Consider the following 18,250-nt stretch of genomic DNA (forward strand, 5'->3'; position numbering starts at 1 on the left):
ATCAAAAGTTTTCTCCATTTGAGTAAAATGGTGTATAAATTTCCGACCGATTGGTGGGAAAATATTGAAAATCTACCGATAAATGGCTGAGTTATTAGTATTTAAAATCTTACATAATTTCGTGACGGTCGCGACATTTTAGATTTTCAATTGACACCCAGTATATTGCCGTAAGACGTAGTTAACGTCAAAAATCTGAAATTCACTCTACAGTACACACTTAAATTATTTCACCGACCTCAGTAAAATTTTTCGCCGAGAACCCAACAGCTGAGAATTCGGTAATTTTCAACGCCGAATTTCGGTACTTATTTTACCGAGATTTCTGCAATCCGAATTTTTTGCCGAGATCTCAGCGAACGTTACCGAGATTCGGCAAACCATTACCGAGATCTCGGAAAAAGTTTTACCGAGAATCGTCAAATTATTGCCGAGATATCAGCTGTTGGGTTCTCGGCGAAACAGTTTAAGCGTGTAGCCAAACAAAGCCAATCACAGTCAACGAAGCCAGTGAGACTCACGCCCATCGCTGCTGTAGGCAAAAAGCCTTGAAAATTGCAGAACACCCCGAGCAGAAGAAAATAACTACTGAATACCAAATTGAGGTATTCCATACCAGATAATTTCCAATACTTCATACCTGAATGAGGTATGAATTAGCCCTGCATAAGGGTAAAATACCTCAAATAATATCTCAAGCATATTCTACGAACACCAAACTGATAACTAGATCAGGTTTTGTAATACCTCAATAATACTTGATGGATTTTCATATAAAAATGAAATTTTTCAATTGTAGTTCAATACCTCCAGCAGACCTCAATAGCTGTTTAATACCTCAATGAAGTATTTTTAATTGTTTTAAAGATTTTTTTCAATACCATTATAATACCAAATTGAGGTATTGACAACTGAACAATACCTAATTTTGGTATGATACCAAAAAATGGTATGCATAAGTTATTGGGGAGTTATCTATTCCTCCTCGGAACCCCTTGCTAAGGGCAACCCAAAATTACTGTAGAAAAATGTTCTATTTTCCCGCTGTATTTCCCGCATTTAGAGCCTTCAATGACACTAACGATTTAGAAAATTCATTCATCCAACATAGGCTACATGATGAGATTCACATTTTGAACTACTGTACTGGGGAGAGCCACGTGATTTTCGCGAAATTCAAGCCTACTACTATTACCATTCCCAGCACTGATTATGATTCTTGGGCTATATTCAAACCCCGTCAATCGCACTATTGGCGACATAATCGTACTTCGGACAGGCAGGTACAGGTAGCGCGCGCGAGCTCAGATCACTCAGCTACTCAATTCTGCCACTATCAGTTCGAAGCCTTTCGGCTAAGCTGCTCCTACTGACACAAATTGACTCCAACCTGAAGCCGTTCGACGGTAGGTAGTATCGTTTGAAACGCGATCGCGTCCACATTCGCGCCTTTGGTGCTTGTCGCTCGCCGGTCGTCCCTGACAAGAGTGAAGTGAACCTCGCTCTTAGTGAACAGCGGTCGGGTTATTTTCGGGTGGATAGTGTCCCATTTGTGATCGCGCGCGCTTTTTTTTGTGAGTGAATCCCTTGGTGAAACGTGACATTGGTGCACTTCGAATTGATACTCATCTTGCATATGCTGCCTGTAAGTGACTTTTTTTTCTGCTGAGATAGCTGCGTACGAATGGGCTCTCGCTTCTCAATTGGGCCTATTGTTGAATGGTTTGCTATCAATTTGATGACAACGTGGACATTGCAGAATGCTGTTTTGTTAAACACCGACGAACAAGTTTGAGTGGTATCCATGGCGTGTAGATTATTGAGAGCTATCTTCCTCAATGTGATGTTCGCGATGGCAGCCAGTTGTTGCCATTGTCAATCCATTGTAAAAAAACGCGAACGTGTGCAATTACGATAAGTGGCGGGGCGCTGTAAACAATTTCCCTTTCGGTGCTGCTTTGGGGAATGTGGAGGGAAATGCCGCTTTGTTTTCATCCGATGTGTGTTTTGCCGAATAAACCGGTTTACGCAAACCCGGTGTGTCATTTATTTTGCGACGTTTTTTGCTTTGCGAAATTCCGGCTGGGAATTCCAGCAACAGCAACAAAACGAGACCGAAAGACAAGATCATAAAGAAACCGAGCGTCGTTGGAGCTGTTTGGAGTGAGCGAGTACGTGGTTATCAACTCTATGCCAATCGGGTTGTAATTAGCATGCATGTTCTCTTCTCTGGGGTTTACCTTCTCTACGCAATATGTGGAATCATGTGAGAGAGTCGCCCAAGCTGAAACTGGTTAATACAGAGATAATAAAAATCACACAGAATTTTGCAAAATCAATGGAACTGTCTAATTATCAGTGTACACATACCCTGCTCGCAGTGTTTTAACAGTTTTAACGCGAAGCGATTTCCGGATTGCTATTTGTTTTTGTTTTTAGAATGAGTCATTTTGGAATTCATTGTGTCCACGGTTACTAGTTGAGAAACGAGCTTTTCGCAAAACCCCAAGCATTAGGTACTGGCAAACTCAATTAGGTGCACGCGACGATGGGTTTACTGTGGCAACCATAAACATTCGATGTTGAAAATTACAAATTTAATTTCGCACAAGTTTGAGTCAAACAAAGATTATTGTATTATTGTCAACTCTGAGGAAAACTAGATTTCAGTTTCCTTGAGGACAACTTTTAGATAGATCTTCTTCTTCTTTCTGGCTTTACGTCCCCTCTGGGAAAGAGCCTGCTGCTCAGCAGCGTTATTAACTGAGAGCTTATACTATGCCAATGACCATTTTTGCATGTGTATATCGTGTGGCAGGTACGATGATAGTTTATGCCCTGAGAAGTCGAGAAAATTTCCAACCCGAAAAGATCCTCGACCGGTGGGATTCGAGCCCACGACCCTCAGCTTGGTCTTGCTGAATAGCTGCGCGTTTACCGCTACGGCTATCTGGGCCCCAATAGATAGATCTTTCAATTGAATTTAATGAATAACATATCAGTACAGTGGGATTCCGTTTTTGGCAACAAAGTTGAAATTTTCAGTTGCCAAAAACGGAACCGTGCCAAAATCGGAACCCATATTTCAAATTTCATTTTTCAACTATTGGTTTTGAAAGCATCATTACAATGTTAATACATCATTTTTATGGAATCATAAGGCGTTGAGACTTCGAAAAGGTTCACTTCGAAGCATTTTCCCGAAGGGTTATACTATGCTATGAATCTATAGCTCCGTAATATTAAATCTGGCAAACGATTTTCTGGTCGCGTTTTTACGCATCAACGTCTTCAATTATTTTTAAGACGCTTTATGCATAATTTTTGTATAAGAGGGTCTTGTAAAACCAATAATCGCATGAGTGACTTTTATTGAAGAACTGGACATTTTCTTAAAACCATGAGAGAAAACGAAAACAAAAATGTTTTCTTTTAAAGACGTATTTGCGAATCAAAAGCACTGGGTATTGCAAAACGGCATGACCTTTTTTTCTTATTAAATGACATTTAAAATCAGTTTAACTTTTGGACTTTAGCATAAAATCTGAAAAAATCGGTAAGTTTAGAATTGCTCCTTCAATTTATGTTTCTGATAAAGTAAAGCATTTTATAATGAATAGTTGACTGCATCAAAAGGGCAAACATAAACATGAGAAGATGCATAAATGTCTTGTAATTGTGTAGAATTTAATTTTTACTTGAAATAATTTTTAATACAGCTTGCTATATGTTTTACACCTGCCTTATGAAATCAACTGAAATTTACAGGATCCTGTTATGAAACCTCAAGAACCTTATAGGAATCTTCAGGTTCTCATAAGAAATCTACAGAAAAAACGCTTGAGCTCTTAAGCATCTTGCCAAGCATCCGTAGGATCTCGCATAGAGTTCTCAGGATCTTGCTAAGGATTTTGCTATGAGTTAACATCTTGGAATTCCGCTGCGATGTTGCCGTATACTCTCAAGTCTCCGATGAAAAAAATTAAAAGTTTATTATTATTAGGCTACTACTAGCACACCTCAAATTCCTCTGGGAACCTTATCAAAATCCTCAAGCTTTCGCTGAAAACATTAAAAATACTACTAGAAATTCACATTATCTCGCTTAAAATTTACAAGATGCCCTAGAGTTTATTAGGAATCACCAGATTTTGGACAAAATCCTCCATAACCAGTTATACACTTTAAAGATCCCTCAAGAAGCTTTCAGTGTCCACTTGGAATCTGCAGATATCCTCTTGAATTCGTTAAAATTTCTGAAAAGTCCCACAAGAACGAAGAATCCCTTAAGGGTTCTCCAGGGTACAGTTAGGAAACTCATAGACTCAGCTCGTAAGGAACATTTTGATGATGTTGAGACCCGTATCCTTGATTAACAATCTTGTACAGAATTCTCTTAACAAATCTAACGCCTTATAGAGTCTATAGAAAAAAGAGAACGTAGCTTTAAATAGTTGACGCAGAAAGATCAATATACACACCAATACCACAGACAAAAAGTAAAATCACTCTCAGTCGTATTTATCGCTTGCTTCAATGGTATTATTGAAAATAAATTGTAGTTTGGACTGTATTCGCATTTGTCATGTTATTTAATGAAATTTATAAAAGTTATGATACACGACATTTTGCTGTACATATTTGTATCTATTATTGCGGTGTGTTTTTACATACGCAATGTATATAAATCCATAATAATAAAGACAGCTAGACAAAGTTAATGATTGTAACTCTGTGTGAGTCATAGATTTTTCGTTGCTTATGTCGGTGCTGGTGCTTTGTTTGAACAAGCTGTTCCAAATCTGAAGAACAGTGTTTTTTTTTTATTGTATCACCTACTGGCAGACTCAAGTGGGCTGGTCACTCAATATGAATGCCTATGAAAAAAGAATGGTCTTAAGTTGAGATACTGGTGGAGATTATTGGTCTCATGAAACGTTGCCTATGTATGACCAATAACCATTCTGAAATAAATAAGCGCGTACGCGAGTCCTTAGTAGTTGGTGAGATTTGGGGAAACATCGACGAAAATGGAGATCTGGAATGTAATCGGTGTGGAGTAGATATGCTATTCAAGTGACTAAAGCAACAGACACAATAATATTTACAAAAATTTACAAATTTTAATGGTATTGAAAAATGTTGCCAAAAACGGATCCATTTTGTTGCCAAAATCGGGGGGTGCCAAAATCGGAGCATGCCAAAAACGCAGCATGCTAAAAACGAAATCCCACGGTATATGTTTTAAGCCCTGTCGTCTTAAGATTTGAGCATCTTAGTCGTTCCCTTTTGAGGGGGGCGTTGCTATAGCCCAGGGGGCGCTTCTACTACCAGGCATTAGTGAGGGCGTCTTTTTTAACAATTCTCCCAGTACCTGACGTTTTACTAAAAGACAAACAAAATAAGGTTGAAGTAATAGTAAGTTAAGCCGCATATCTAATCATTTTTTTTTAAATTCAAGTATCATTACGATATATTGCCATTTGGGTTTTCATGACTTCATCATTCACAAGCATGGCTAAAATATTGACATTTAAAATTAACCCTTTATCTGCAGCATCATTTTTTCACAAGAAAAAATTGTTTTAATTGCGATAACTTTTTTGTTTATCGATATTTTCGTATCTCTGTTTACAAGTTCTCAAAAATCTCTTCTATTTTAAGAATATTTGTCGATTTTAATCATGGTACGGTAAATGGCTGGGCATGGCGTACCATTGCACTACGGGCCAGAAATCAACATTCCAAACACCTTGATAATTAACTAAAATCAACCTCAAAGTAATACAAACTTAAGAAAACATGAAAAAGTCGTGTTTGGAACGACTAAGATGCATTTTGAATTGAATTGAGAATATATCTAAGGATACTGAATATTTGGAAGAATATGGTAATTAAAGTATTATTAATTCAAATCCGCTCATATTTCATATAACAAAATACATAGTACATTTGCAAAGATATGATTCATACATTTTTATGTATATTGAAGATACACTATAAAGTTGCTGAAAGCCTGGAAAGCGTGATCATGAAGTCATAGTTGTTTGAAATGCGCGGACAGCTGTTTATTTAATATATTTATTGTTTTCCATAGTACATTTGCATTTAATTCATCATTTGCTCTATTAGTATTTTATAACGCATTGATTTCACAATCAGCAATAAAATCATCAGAGAGCCATATAAACGTTGTAGATAATGGAACAAGTTATAATTTACTACATATTTGTAGATGCTATGCTATTTTAAAAGGAAACAATTTTACATTGTATGAAGCGTTTCAATCAAATTCACTTCCGAAACGTTATGGGCAAAAATATTTTAGCTGTAATTGTGGCCTTACTTAATGTGTTAAAACTTCAGTTCCGGTTTGCACCAGCTTATGTACACCATTTTATTATTACGTGCAGGATATTCTTATATAAGAATCATAAATTTTTGTCCATATACGATTGATTTTAAATTAGAATAAATCAAGCAGAATTCCTGATCTTCATTTGCTTTCAACAAAATGAAATGATGCGTATATGCACAATTGAATAGCTCATATGATCAAACTACAAACATTCTCTTGACAACATTACGCTTAAGTTGCCGATATTTCCGGCAGCAATTCAAAAGAATTCAAACGCTTATTTTTAAGTTTTCTTCATTGATGGCCTCTGAGCTTGCCATTTGATGCTATCTTTTTATATATATTTTCTTTTATTCTTTATAAAAAGCGAACACGAAATTATTGCGACACATTCAACAGGGCATATCTTTTCTACCATTGGGTAAAAATCAACCAAATTTTGCACACTTTCTCATTGATGTGTATTGTTTACGTGCTGTCAAACTCGAAGTCGTGTTTTTCCATTAACGAAAATGGAGGTGAATCAACGCGAGTCGAGAGAACAAACTCTTTCCAAAAACCTGCAATTTCCTGACCTGTCGCACCGGTAGTTGGGAAAAATGTTGAACATTCACCATTCAATGGTCTCCAGAGTGTTGACGCGGTTCCAGGAGCGGTTGACGTTGGACCACGGCAAAGGAGCTGGAAGAAAACCGGGACCGGAGAACAAAAAGACGAAGGGAAAGGTGAAGGTGATTTAAGCAAATCCCAATGTCTCAAGCCGTGATTTGGCTAAAAAGATCGGTATGTCGCAGAGCTAAGACTTCGCAAACCGCGATGAGCGGCAACAATCGACGGCTAAAACTTGGGCACGGAAGCTCTACGAGAAGATGCTGACAAAAAATGGCTGCTGTGTGATGGACGACGAAACGTATATAAAAGCCGATTTTAAGCAAATTCCGGGGTTTGAGTTTTTTTTTACCGGCAAGATCAAGTTCGATGTGGACGACAAATTTAAGAAGAAGAAAATGTCGAAGCTCGCCCTCAAATATCTCATTTGGCAGGCCATCTGCTCTTGCGGACTGAGGAGTGACCAAGGGCACAGTAAATGGCGAGATCTACAAATCTGAGTGTCTCGAGAAGCGCCTTTTGCCGTTCTTGCAGCAGCACGACGATGCTCCGCTATTTTGGCCAGATTTGGCATCATGTCACTATTATAAAAGTGTCCTTGAGTGGAATGAGGTCAATTTTGTCCATTTTGTTCCAAATGACATGAATCCATCAAACTGTCCGGAGCTGCGCCCGGTCGAGCAGTACTGGGCAATCATGAAGCGGGAACTTCGGAAGAGCAAGAAGACAGTCAAAGACGAGAAGGACATGTTAAGAAAATGAAAAAAAAAAACTGAGAAACTGGTACCGGATGACACTGTAAAGACTTTGATGGAGGGCATCAAGCGAAAATGCCTCTTATTTTACACTCAAGGCTCCATCGATTAACTTTTCTTTTGATTTTTGAAGTAAATATATGTATAAACCACCATAAAATTTTGGTTTGATTCTAAACATCATAAGAAAATTGGCATGACATTTTCGGTGTCGCATTAATTTCGTGTTTTGTGTTTCGTGTTTACTGTGTAGTATAGGAAGATAGTACAGGAGGTTGCTTAATTCTTTTATAATCTATTAGAAAATATACCTAAATACACTTTTACTGAACCAAAAAAACTACCAGGTTTTTTATGTATTCACTCGATTTTTATAACTTTTGTAAAATGTTATTCCAATTGAAAAATAACCAGCAGGGTTTGTATGTTACTTTTAAGAAAATTTCTGCTAAATGTCTTTAGTAAATTGAAGCCATTGCGATTTGTATAAAAAGTGTATATGCTTTTATAATAACAGTAAATATAGGGTGTCCCAGAAAATATGAGCACGACTTTACCATATTGGAGACTAGTGCATATAAAAATCGGATTCTCACACATTTATTTTTGCACTTATCAAGAGCATATTGTGTATTTTTGGCGTTTTTTTCGCTACCTGTTTGTAGATGGTGTTACATTTCTGGAAGCTCCTCTTATCCGTTATGCACAAATCGCGTTATTTTTGAGCGACTTTGTTTCACGAAAATTGTGCTAGGTCATAAAGTACGTACAATGAAAATTTGAAGAAATATTTTTGTCATTGCCGATACGATAAATGATCATTATTTTAATGAAAATTATAAAGTTAAGTATATGAAATTTGAAGAGAAACTCAAAATCCGGCTTCAGCTGTAGTCGATTTTCAAAAGGGTCAAAACTAAGTCATTGTATATCCGTTAAAAAATGTGAAAATCTTCAATTTTTGTTGCCTATCCATAGATATAGATATTTGACATTAACAATTTTGAAATGAACTATTTTCATTTATATTGAAAATACCCAAATGTTTCCTAGCAAGATCAAAAAAAAAAAAAAATTAAACAAAAATTCTTGTGGAACATCTTAGATGCAATGTATTGATGTGGTGGGTATCAAAAGATATTGATGCAAACATTCGTTACTAGTTAAGTTCCAACAAAACACAAAAGTAGGGTCTGTGCTGGCTAGATAAGAATTGATTTTCTTAATTCAAAAATTATTTTATCAAACAAAATTCAAAAGTCTGTTATCTTTACCAGGAGGTTGTTCAGAAATCACACATTTGTCGTTGTATTGGGAGCCTCAAGCTGAATCCTCTGTTATAGGCTTATTATAAGACATAACCTCAAAGAAAATTGGAAAAAAATATTTTATTTTTTTTTGTAATTTTTCAACGGTCTCAATTTTGAATGTCCGATACACTTAATTTGCTGTCCAAAAATATACACACAATAATTGTTCCTGTCATTTTTCTCCTCAAACCAAGTTTTCTTATGATAGGCTGGAATTAACGATTTTCAGTATAAATTAAATTGACCTCCATAAAGTGCAATGAAATATTCTAAATAATCAAACAAGATCTTTGGTATACAACCACACATGTTCTCAATTATGAGGAATTCATCTCAATTATTCATTTTATTAAAAAAAGGTTTTTGGACTTTTGTCGCGAAATTTTGATTTCTGGCCCATAGTGCATTGGTACCTCGCGTATCTGAAGAAATAAAATAGACCCCTCTGTGCGGTCCATCCTGCCCAACAACTCCTATCCCAACCTCCTCGTGGTACTGGCCGGGGTACGAGTAACCTTGGGGAAGATCGGATAACCAACCCCCGGTGGGAACTTTGGTCGTATGCTGATAGGGAAGGGGGTGTTTGCCTTTGCTGCTGCAAACCCGGAGCGTCTGTATTCTATGTTTGTACTCCGGCTCACAACAGCGTCTGTTCTCCAAGTCAGGGGCGGCTGATCATCGTCCGAGTGCCGGAGAAGGACTCTAAGCTGAACTGTGTACTATGGCTTTCTAAACATTCAGGGAGAATGGTCCTCCGGGAATCTAGGGGGTTGGTGTCAGGCCCTACAAGCCAGCCGTAAAAAAAAAATCAAGCAACGAATAATCAACGAGAGAATACGAACCGGGACAATCGGCGGAGACCACAGCGACGTAAAGGGACTAGCGATTGGAAGCTCGGTACGTAGATTCTGAAGGAGAATAATGCAGCGCGGGCGATCATGCTGCAGCAAGGGGCCCAGCAGAACGTGAAGCGTTATACACGGAAATGGCAACAGCAGACCCGCCCGTGAGAACTTTCGAGCGATTACCATTCTAAATGCGGCCTACAAGGTATTATCCCAGATCATCTTTCGTCGTCTGTCACCTGTAGTAAACGAGTTCGTGGGAAGTTATCAAGCCGGCTTCCTTGACGGCCGATCGACAACGGACCAGATCTTTACTGTACGGCATATCCTCCGAAAATGTCGTGAAAACCAGGTCCTAACGCATCACCTTTTCATCGATTTTAAGGCGGCATACGATAAAATCAACCGCGTCGGGCTATGGAAAATCATGGACGAGAACAGCTTTCCCGGGAAGCTCACGAGACTGTTAAGAGCGACGATGGAAGGTGTGCAAAACTGTGTGAAAGTTGCAGGCGAACACTCCAGTTCGTTTGGATCCCGCTGGGGACTACGACAAGGTGATGGACTTTCATGCCTGGCGTTCAATATTGCGCTAGAAGATTTTATGCGGAGAGCCGGGCTTAACAGCCGGTGTGCGATTTTTACGAGATCAATTTGTTTGCTTCGCGGATGATATGGACATTGAAAAGGTGGCAGCCATGTACACCCGCCTGAAACGCGAGGTAGCAATAGTTAGACTGGTGGTGAATGTAACCAAGACAAAGTACATGCTAGCTGTTGGGGTCGAGCGCGACAGGGCTGGCCTAGTTAGCAGTGTTACGATATACGGGGATACGTTCGAGGTGGTCGACGAGTTCGTCTACCTTGTATCCTTGCGGACGGCTGACAAATACGCGAAATACGGAGGCGCATCATCAGTGGAAGTCGGGCCTACTATGGCCTCCAGAAGAAACAGCGGTCAAAAAAGATTCACGCCCGCACCAAATGTACCATGTACAAAACGCTCATAAGGCCGGTAGTCCTCTACGGGCATGAAACGTGGACGCTGCTCGCGGAGGACCTGTAAGCACTTGGAGTCTTCGAACGTCGGGTGCTTAGGACGATATTTGCCCCAGCAACACACATGTTATAATAGTGTATTATCAACTGATATATGACCAAAATTAGTCATATATTAGTTGATAATACACAATTATAACATGTGTGTTGCTCGGGTGGTGGTGTGCAGGAAAACGGTGTGTGGCGGCGAAGGATGAACCACCGCCCAACTCTACGGCGAACCCAGTATCCAGAAAGTGGTCAAAGCTGGAAGGATACGATGGGCAGGGCATGTTGCAAGAATGCCGGACAGCAATCCTGCTAAGATGGTGTTCGTTGCGGATCCGGTTGGTACAAGAAGGCTTGGAGCACAGCGAGCTAGGTGGGCGGATCAAGTGCGTATCGATTTGGCGAGCGTGGGGCAGAACCGAGGATGGAGAGATGCGGCGACGAACCGAGTATTGTGGCATGAAATTGTTGATTCTATGTTATCTGTGTAGATGTTAACTAAATAAATGAATGAATGATTTTTCCTGGCTCTCTACGGGCACGAAGCGTGGACATTGGTAGGAGCAGACCTGAAATCCTTTGCTGTTTTCGAGTGCTGCGGACAATACTTGATAGGAAACTTGAAAATGTTGTGTGAGACAGACGCATGAATCACGAGTTGTATCAAGTGTACATACAAAGATGCGAATATTATCAAGCTTGTAAAATACTGCAGACTTCAACGGGCTGGTCACTTAGTGCAAATATCGGAAGAAATAATTCAGCAGGGAACCAGATACAGGTCGGTGACTTCATGAAAGACTACGAATACGCTGGCTGTACGCAGTGGAAGAGGACCTGGCGACCCTGAACGTTCGGGGCAATTGTAAAATATCCAAGTTTTTCTCGAGCATTTACAGCAAAAAATTGCCACGCTATGTGATACACAGAAAAAAGTATTTAATTTTCAATGTGATGTAAACTGACGTCTACTGTAAAAATAAACCAAATTCGTGTATTGTTACAGCATCATGTAAATTTAAATGAATATACATTCAATTTTCAACCAAAAATGGTTGAACATTACATGATCGTGTAAATTTAAAGTGAATTCGATTGAAAAATAATGGATTGGTCGTTGAAATTTAGGTTTATTTTGATGCTCCAAATATGTGCATGAAAATAAACTTAATTTTACAACATATTTTTAGCTGTGTAGGAAAATAGTCGCACTATAATGCTTCCAAAATAGACTCTAGCCATCAGGTAGGTGGGTACTTCCTTTAATGAGTTTTATTTTTAGTTTGCACCACTTTCATTGTTTCTCAATGGACGACGACGACATTGGCGGCGGATACAACTCGTGATGTCTCTGTCAAGTCTAGATCCGATGACTCAACGGGGGGACGTACGTCAAACATTGGGATGGTATAGGGTAGGAGCACCGGTTTTGGCAATAGCTCCAGTCGTAGTCATAGTGTAGTATACACCGTTTAGTTTTATATTCAATAAGCATGAAACATTTCCAAATTTTTGTGGTTGGTCTATTTAGGAACTAAAGCTAAATTTCTGGCTGAAACTGGTTCTGGGAAGCTAAATTGACCAATGAGCTTTTCAAAGCGGAAAAAATAGTTTTAGCTCAATTCGAATATTTTTCATCATTTTCATTTTCATAATATGGATTGAATGGTTCCATTTCACTATTTGCAGTACGTTTAAGGATTCCCTTAGATTTTTTGAAAATATTTTCTCTTAGGCTGACCAAAACCGGTGCTTCTACCCTACGGGAATTTAGTGGGTCGGGAAAACTGTCGCGCGCCTTCCTTCTCGCGATTGACGAATGACTATTTTCGATCCCATTTACAACCGCCGTTTGGAATTTCGTTTGTGACGTGACGAACGAGTCATTGGGAAAAGTGCTGCCGCCGGTTGCGAAATGGAGGCACGATTCTTGAAAATTCTTTGACCAAATTAACGCGAAAGTCACAACCGCCTTTTGCCGCTGGGATGGAATTCCTCTGAATTTTGTCGTTAGCGGGACACCGAGGGAAATTCGCCGGAATTTATTATGGCCGTTTCAGCAAAATTGTCGCATTAGTTTGAAAAGAACTTGAGTGGGAAAGTTTTCCGAACCGAAAGTTGCCGATAAGCGCATTCTTGAGTTAACCGTTTTTCTCGGAGTAATCGGAACAGATGAAAGAAGATTGATGTCTTCTGTGCTGATCGTTGCTCGGTGACATTCGAGGTGATACATATTTGGGATAGTTTCGACGGTTTGAGGAATGTTGTTTTAGGGACGACATATGTCTTTAATGTTCAGCATTGAGAAGAATTCCCGCTTGAAATTACTCATTTTAAATGAGTTGTTAGGGGCACTATTTGAAATGTATGGTCAACTTGTAGTAAACATTAAAAACGATATTTCACAGCGCTTGATAATTTTTTTTAACATTTTTAACCCTCTAATACCCAACCCCGCTTTTAGACGGGGTACACTTTGAAATTTTGTGTATTTTTTCGTAGCTCGGAAATCAAAATGTTTTTTTTTTTTGGCTTATACCTTGACTCATAACACGCATATAAGAAAAGTTTTTTTATGACTTTTGAAACTTTTTTGTATTTTTAGAAATTGTTTGAAAAATTGCATTCTTATATAACCTACAAATGCCAGGGCTTCATTTAACGTGTAATATAAAAAATCGTACCTTTCATATTTTTCTACGATTAACCTTTCACAAACGAAGAGCCTGATGGTATTATAGTTATTTATGCAACAAGTTACAAAATGATGATTTTTTCAGCACGAGTTGTACATTTATCCAACGAGGCTCGCCGAGTTGGATAAATACAACGAGTGCTGAAAAAATCGAATTTTGCAACGAGTTGCATACAACATTTTTTGCTATTTCGAAAAATGCCGTTTCAACTCGATGAACTCTAAAAGCACAAACAAACATTGCAAGAGAACCCACATGGGCATACAGCCATGCGTAGTTTCAATTCAGTATTTTTCAATCACGTAGGCTGTGACACAGTAGTACCCATGAATGTCACAATTCTTCTCGTTCCCATCGGTATCATGCAGATCTATATTCCCTATGGACCAATGCACGAGTTCATTATTTGACGTTTGAGCGGTGCCGTGTTATTTATGTGACCATGGCAACAAATGAATACGGCACCGCTCAAACGTCAAATTAATGAACTCGTGCATCGGTCCATTAGAGGAATGAACAGGTAAGAAAGCACAGTGACTACAAATGCTGGACGATCCGACCCCTAATCAGCATCGCCAACCTGTGTCGGAGCCTGATCGCACAAGAAATCTAGACTCTAGTGAAGTGACTCGCCGTGTTAACCAAATGGAAAGTCACTTCGCTCGAGTCGAGAATTGTCACCTCGCTATGGATCAATGCACGAGTTCACTAATTTGACGTTTGAGCGGTGCCGAATTCACCAGTTACCATGGTCACGTAAATAACACGGCACCGCTCAAACGTCAAATAGTGAACTCGTGCATCGGTCCATAGGACACCGACAATTCTCACCTCACGCCAGACATGGAACAAACTCAAGAATCAGATGCAATTGTGCTTTTTGTGTGCGGCATGTAAGGCAAGACGAGTCGGTGAGGTGTCGACTCGCTTCCATTTGATTAACATTAGTCACATCACGTCACCCGAGGTGAGAACGACTCGTCTCGACTCACACGCCGCGCACAATAGCATGGCATGAAGAGACTAGGACACTGGGTTGTTCGGTTGACGCCTACCAAAACAATATTGAAAAGTGCTACTTTTCAGCACCGAAAAGAGTGCTGAAAAGTAGCACTTTTCAGCACTGTTTTATTTGGTAGGAAAAGTAGGCCGTTATGTTGATCAACTTCTCAATGAAAAGTTGATTGATTTGCAACGGAATTGCAAAAAAATCATTTCAAACTTGTTTTTTCCGTTAGTTACACGGAAAATAAAATACGCTCCGAAAAAAAAATTAAAAATGTTATATTTTTAAAAATACCGTATCAATTTAAATTTTTATTATTGCCAAAAATCAACAACTAGAAAAGGCTTCAAAAAAAAAAAAAAATGAAAAAAGCTAGGGATGTTAAAAAAAATTATAAAAATCATAAACCAACATTTAAAAATTTGTGAATAAAAATAAATAAATGCCCAAAACGTGTTTAGAACGATTTTAGATAACGAAAAATAAAACTTAAATCGAAAATAAAAATTTGGGTATTAGAGGGTTAAGCAAACGTTCATTATGGTATCAAGTATTTAATAAGACAAAACAATTTAAAAAATCTGCAGTACTCATATGAATACAACAAATTATCTCTTGGAAAAAAAAATTCAGCTAAACATTTTAAATAACGCAAAAAATCGCATTTTAGAAAGGACACGAACTTTTTTGATTCGGCCAATGTACTTTGTTTAATCCAAGTACATTTAGTACATCATGTCCGTTATAAGTGAATGACAAAGTGATTATGATAATGGTTATAACGGTGACAATAAAATGTGCCGGTGTCGACTGCTAATGATGAGATTGTTACTTCATCATCTAGGTAAAGACTAGGCTCCACCAGCTCGGAAAACACAGATAACTGAAAGCTGGACTGCATCGTTTGATTGACGTGAATCCGTTTCACCGTCTACCGTTGGGAATCTCCAAGGAATAGATATGCCCAGTGAAAGCGTCCCACTCTAACCAGAATACAGATTTAACTGTGTCTAAAGCACTTCGACGACAGCGGCAGCAAAATGCTATTATCAGCCCTAGTTACTAATTGCATTGAGATTGAGATAAATCTACCACAATGGATCTAGCTGCTAGGGCAATGTTCACAGACTAATTAAGGGCTATGTCATGCAAACATAAAATAGAGACTTTAAGCATTTGAATTGCCTGGTCATCCATATATGTATAAGGGAATGAGAGGTCAAGCTTACTTGATGGTAATCTACTAATTGGAATTGTCAAACGCATTGTGATGAGATGTTTCATTTCAAATGAAAGCCCTTGGGCGCATTTTTCCATTATGATAATTTCGCCCGTTTCAATGAAATGAACTGATACATTTGCCAACTTTATTCGGAACTAGCCTCTTTTGTGAAGGTTTGTGACTACCGGAGCATATAAGAATATGATACAAATATTCCTTGTCTTGATTTTTCCTGTATCTCTGGTGAAAACTCCAGGTAAAGGCTCCCCCAGATCTAAGCGACTTTTTACGGCGACAGCGACACAAAAACATCAGCGATTTCGCTGATGCACTGTTTGATAAGCCACAGCGACGCGATTTCGCAGCGATTCGCGTCGTGTCAGTCAAGATGGTTCCATAGAAGAGTGCTTGCAGCGACACAACAACGAAATCGTGTCGCTGTCGCCGTAAAAAGTCGCGTAGTTTTGGGGGAGCCTTAATTTTCATAAAACGGTGCGAAGGATTTCTCCCGAAAAACCCACGTGATTCAGCAAATCCTCGTGTAGCCTACTGCGTGAAAAAGCAGCATTTTCCAACACATCCGATAACCTCCTTTTTTCTGGTGCTACGTCCCAACATGGACAAAACCTGCGTCTCAGCCTAGTGTGCGACTTCAAATACATTAATCAGTTATTTAACACAAAGTTATCATTTTTGATTCTCCTCCTAATGTTTTCAATGGATTTCTCTAGTATTCTGGAAAGATTATATATTAACCTAGGTATTTCCATCAACTCCAGCTGAATGTTATTTCTCACATCTTCAACTAGTTGTACACAGATATTTACTTAAATCAGATATTTATTTCATTCAGGGATTCGTGTAGTGAATTTCCCTGTTCTTCTTGGGAATCACCCAAAATTTCACTCAAATTTTTTGATAGATTTGCCGAAAAATAAAATAACTGAAGGTAACCCTGAAGAAGTCCTTGGGATCCGTTCATTATGATAATTATGCTTATTTTTACTGATCAATACATCAAATACTGGGCAGAATGAATCAATCGTTGGCTTGAAGATTGGACTCGAAAAAAATGCGACACATTGTTTTGGGTGTAACTTTTTATCGCGGGGGTAAAAATTAATGAAATACGGGGTAATACTGGTTTAGAGTGTTATGTTTGTGTGTGCAAAATTTATCGCGATATGTCAAGTAGTTTTCAAGATGCATTCGAGCCAAGAAGAGCTACGCCAGCAAATCTTGGGCGCGGTGATCGAGAATCCTGGTCAGTCGCACAGATGGATCGGCAGAAGGCTTGGAATTCACCATTCCACCGGGTCCCACGTTGTGAAGATGTTCCAGTAAACGAAGACCATCGAGCAGCGCGTTGGAAGCGGCTGAAACCGAAAAAAAACAGGAAGATAAGTCAGCTCTTTAAGAATAACCCGAACCTTTCCACCGAGACGTTGCCGAAAAGGTCAATTCGTCGAAGTGGTTCGTCCAGCAGACCATGAAGCGGACTGGGCTTTGTGTTTTAAAGTCAGGAAGGTGCCAAACCGGACTGACAAGCAAACACGGTGGCCAAATGCAGGTTCCGGAAGAGGAAGATGGACAAATTCCCGAAGAAGTACCTGTTGTGGCAGGCGATCTGCGAGTGCGAACGGTACACCAAGCCGTTCCACAGTATTTCGATCGGCCAAAATCGTGAACTTAATTCTATAGCACCTTTAAACGTGATTTTTTCGGAATGGTATCTTCGGACGAAAATTTTCTAAAAATATAGCGCATATATTGACGGTAAATGTTAGTTCGCAACTTTGCCGCGGGCGGCGCTGCGAAAATATTTTTTTTGAAATGACGATCTTCAAATATGATGTCTTCGGCAAAGTTGTAGATAATTCAAATACAAACAACTTTGCCAAAGACACCTAGTGTGTATTCAGCCGCATTTCCAAAATACGGGAGTATTTTATGAACGAACCCCTAAAACTGGTTTTTCTCGTATATTTTGAAAATGCGAAGTTTCCGGTAGCAACAATGTTCTACAAAATTATGTAAACAGTCGAAATGAATCATTCTCTAGAAGACACTAGGTTTCTAAAAACCAAGGAAAAGCAGTTATAACTATTTAAGTGCAAAAATCAGTCATTTTTGGGGTCCGTGTATTTATTCGGGTGGCAGCTGGTGGCAGATGAAATCGAGTAGGGTTAAAAATACATCATTAGTAGTTGTAAATGTCGATAGTGTCATTAGTATTCACGAGTATCCCTTCTAATTAGAGGAAGTTTCATCAATGACTCTTATTACCCTGTAGTACTTAGTTATATGATGGTTATGTGGCTCCATACTTCTTCTTTTTCTTCTTCTTGACACATTGTTCATCATTACGCACAACCATTCCTGTCGTAGACGCAGTGGTATAT

General features: G+C 38.9%; 1 protein-coding gene across 1 annotated transcript in view; it reads left to right on the forward strand.

Moving 5' to 3' along the window:
* Positions 1-1,412: 1,412 nt before the first annotated feature.
* LOC5574223 (protein 5NUC) overlaps positions 1,413-18,250 on the forward strand; it is a 57,369-nt gene continuing 40,531 nt past the window's right edge. Inside the window, exon 1 of the mRNA XM_021848633.1 lies at positions 1,413-1,645. The gene's annotated coding sequence lies outside the window, so the exon portion shown is untranslated. The remainder of the gene's footprint in view (positions 1,646-18,250) is intronic.

Source organism: Aedes aegypti, chromosome 3 (assembly GCF_002204515.2).
Source record: "Aedes aegypti strain LVP_AGWG chromosome 3, AaegL5.0 Primary Assembly, whole genome shotgun sequence".
Taxonomy (NCBI): domain Eukaryota; kingdom Metazoa; phylum Arthropoda; class Insecta; order Diptera; family Culicidae; genus Aedes; species Aedes aegypti.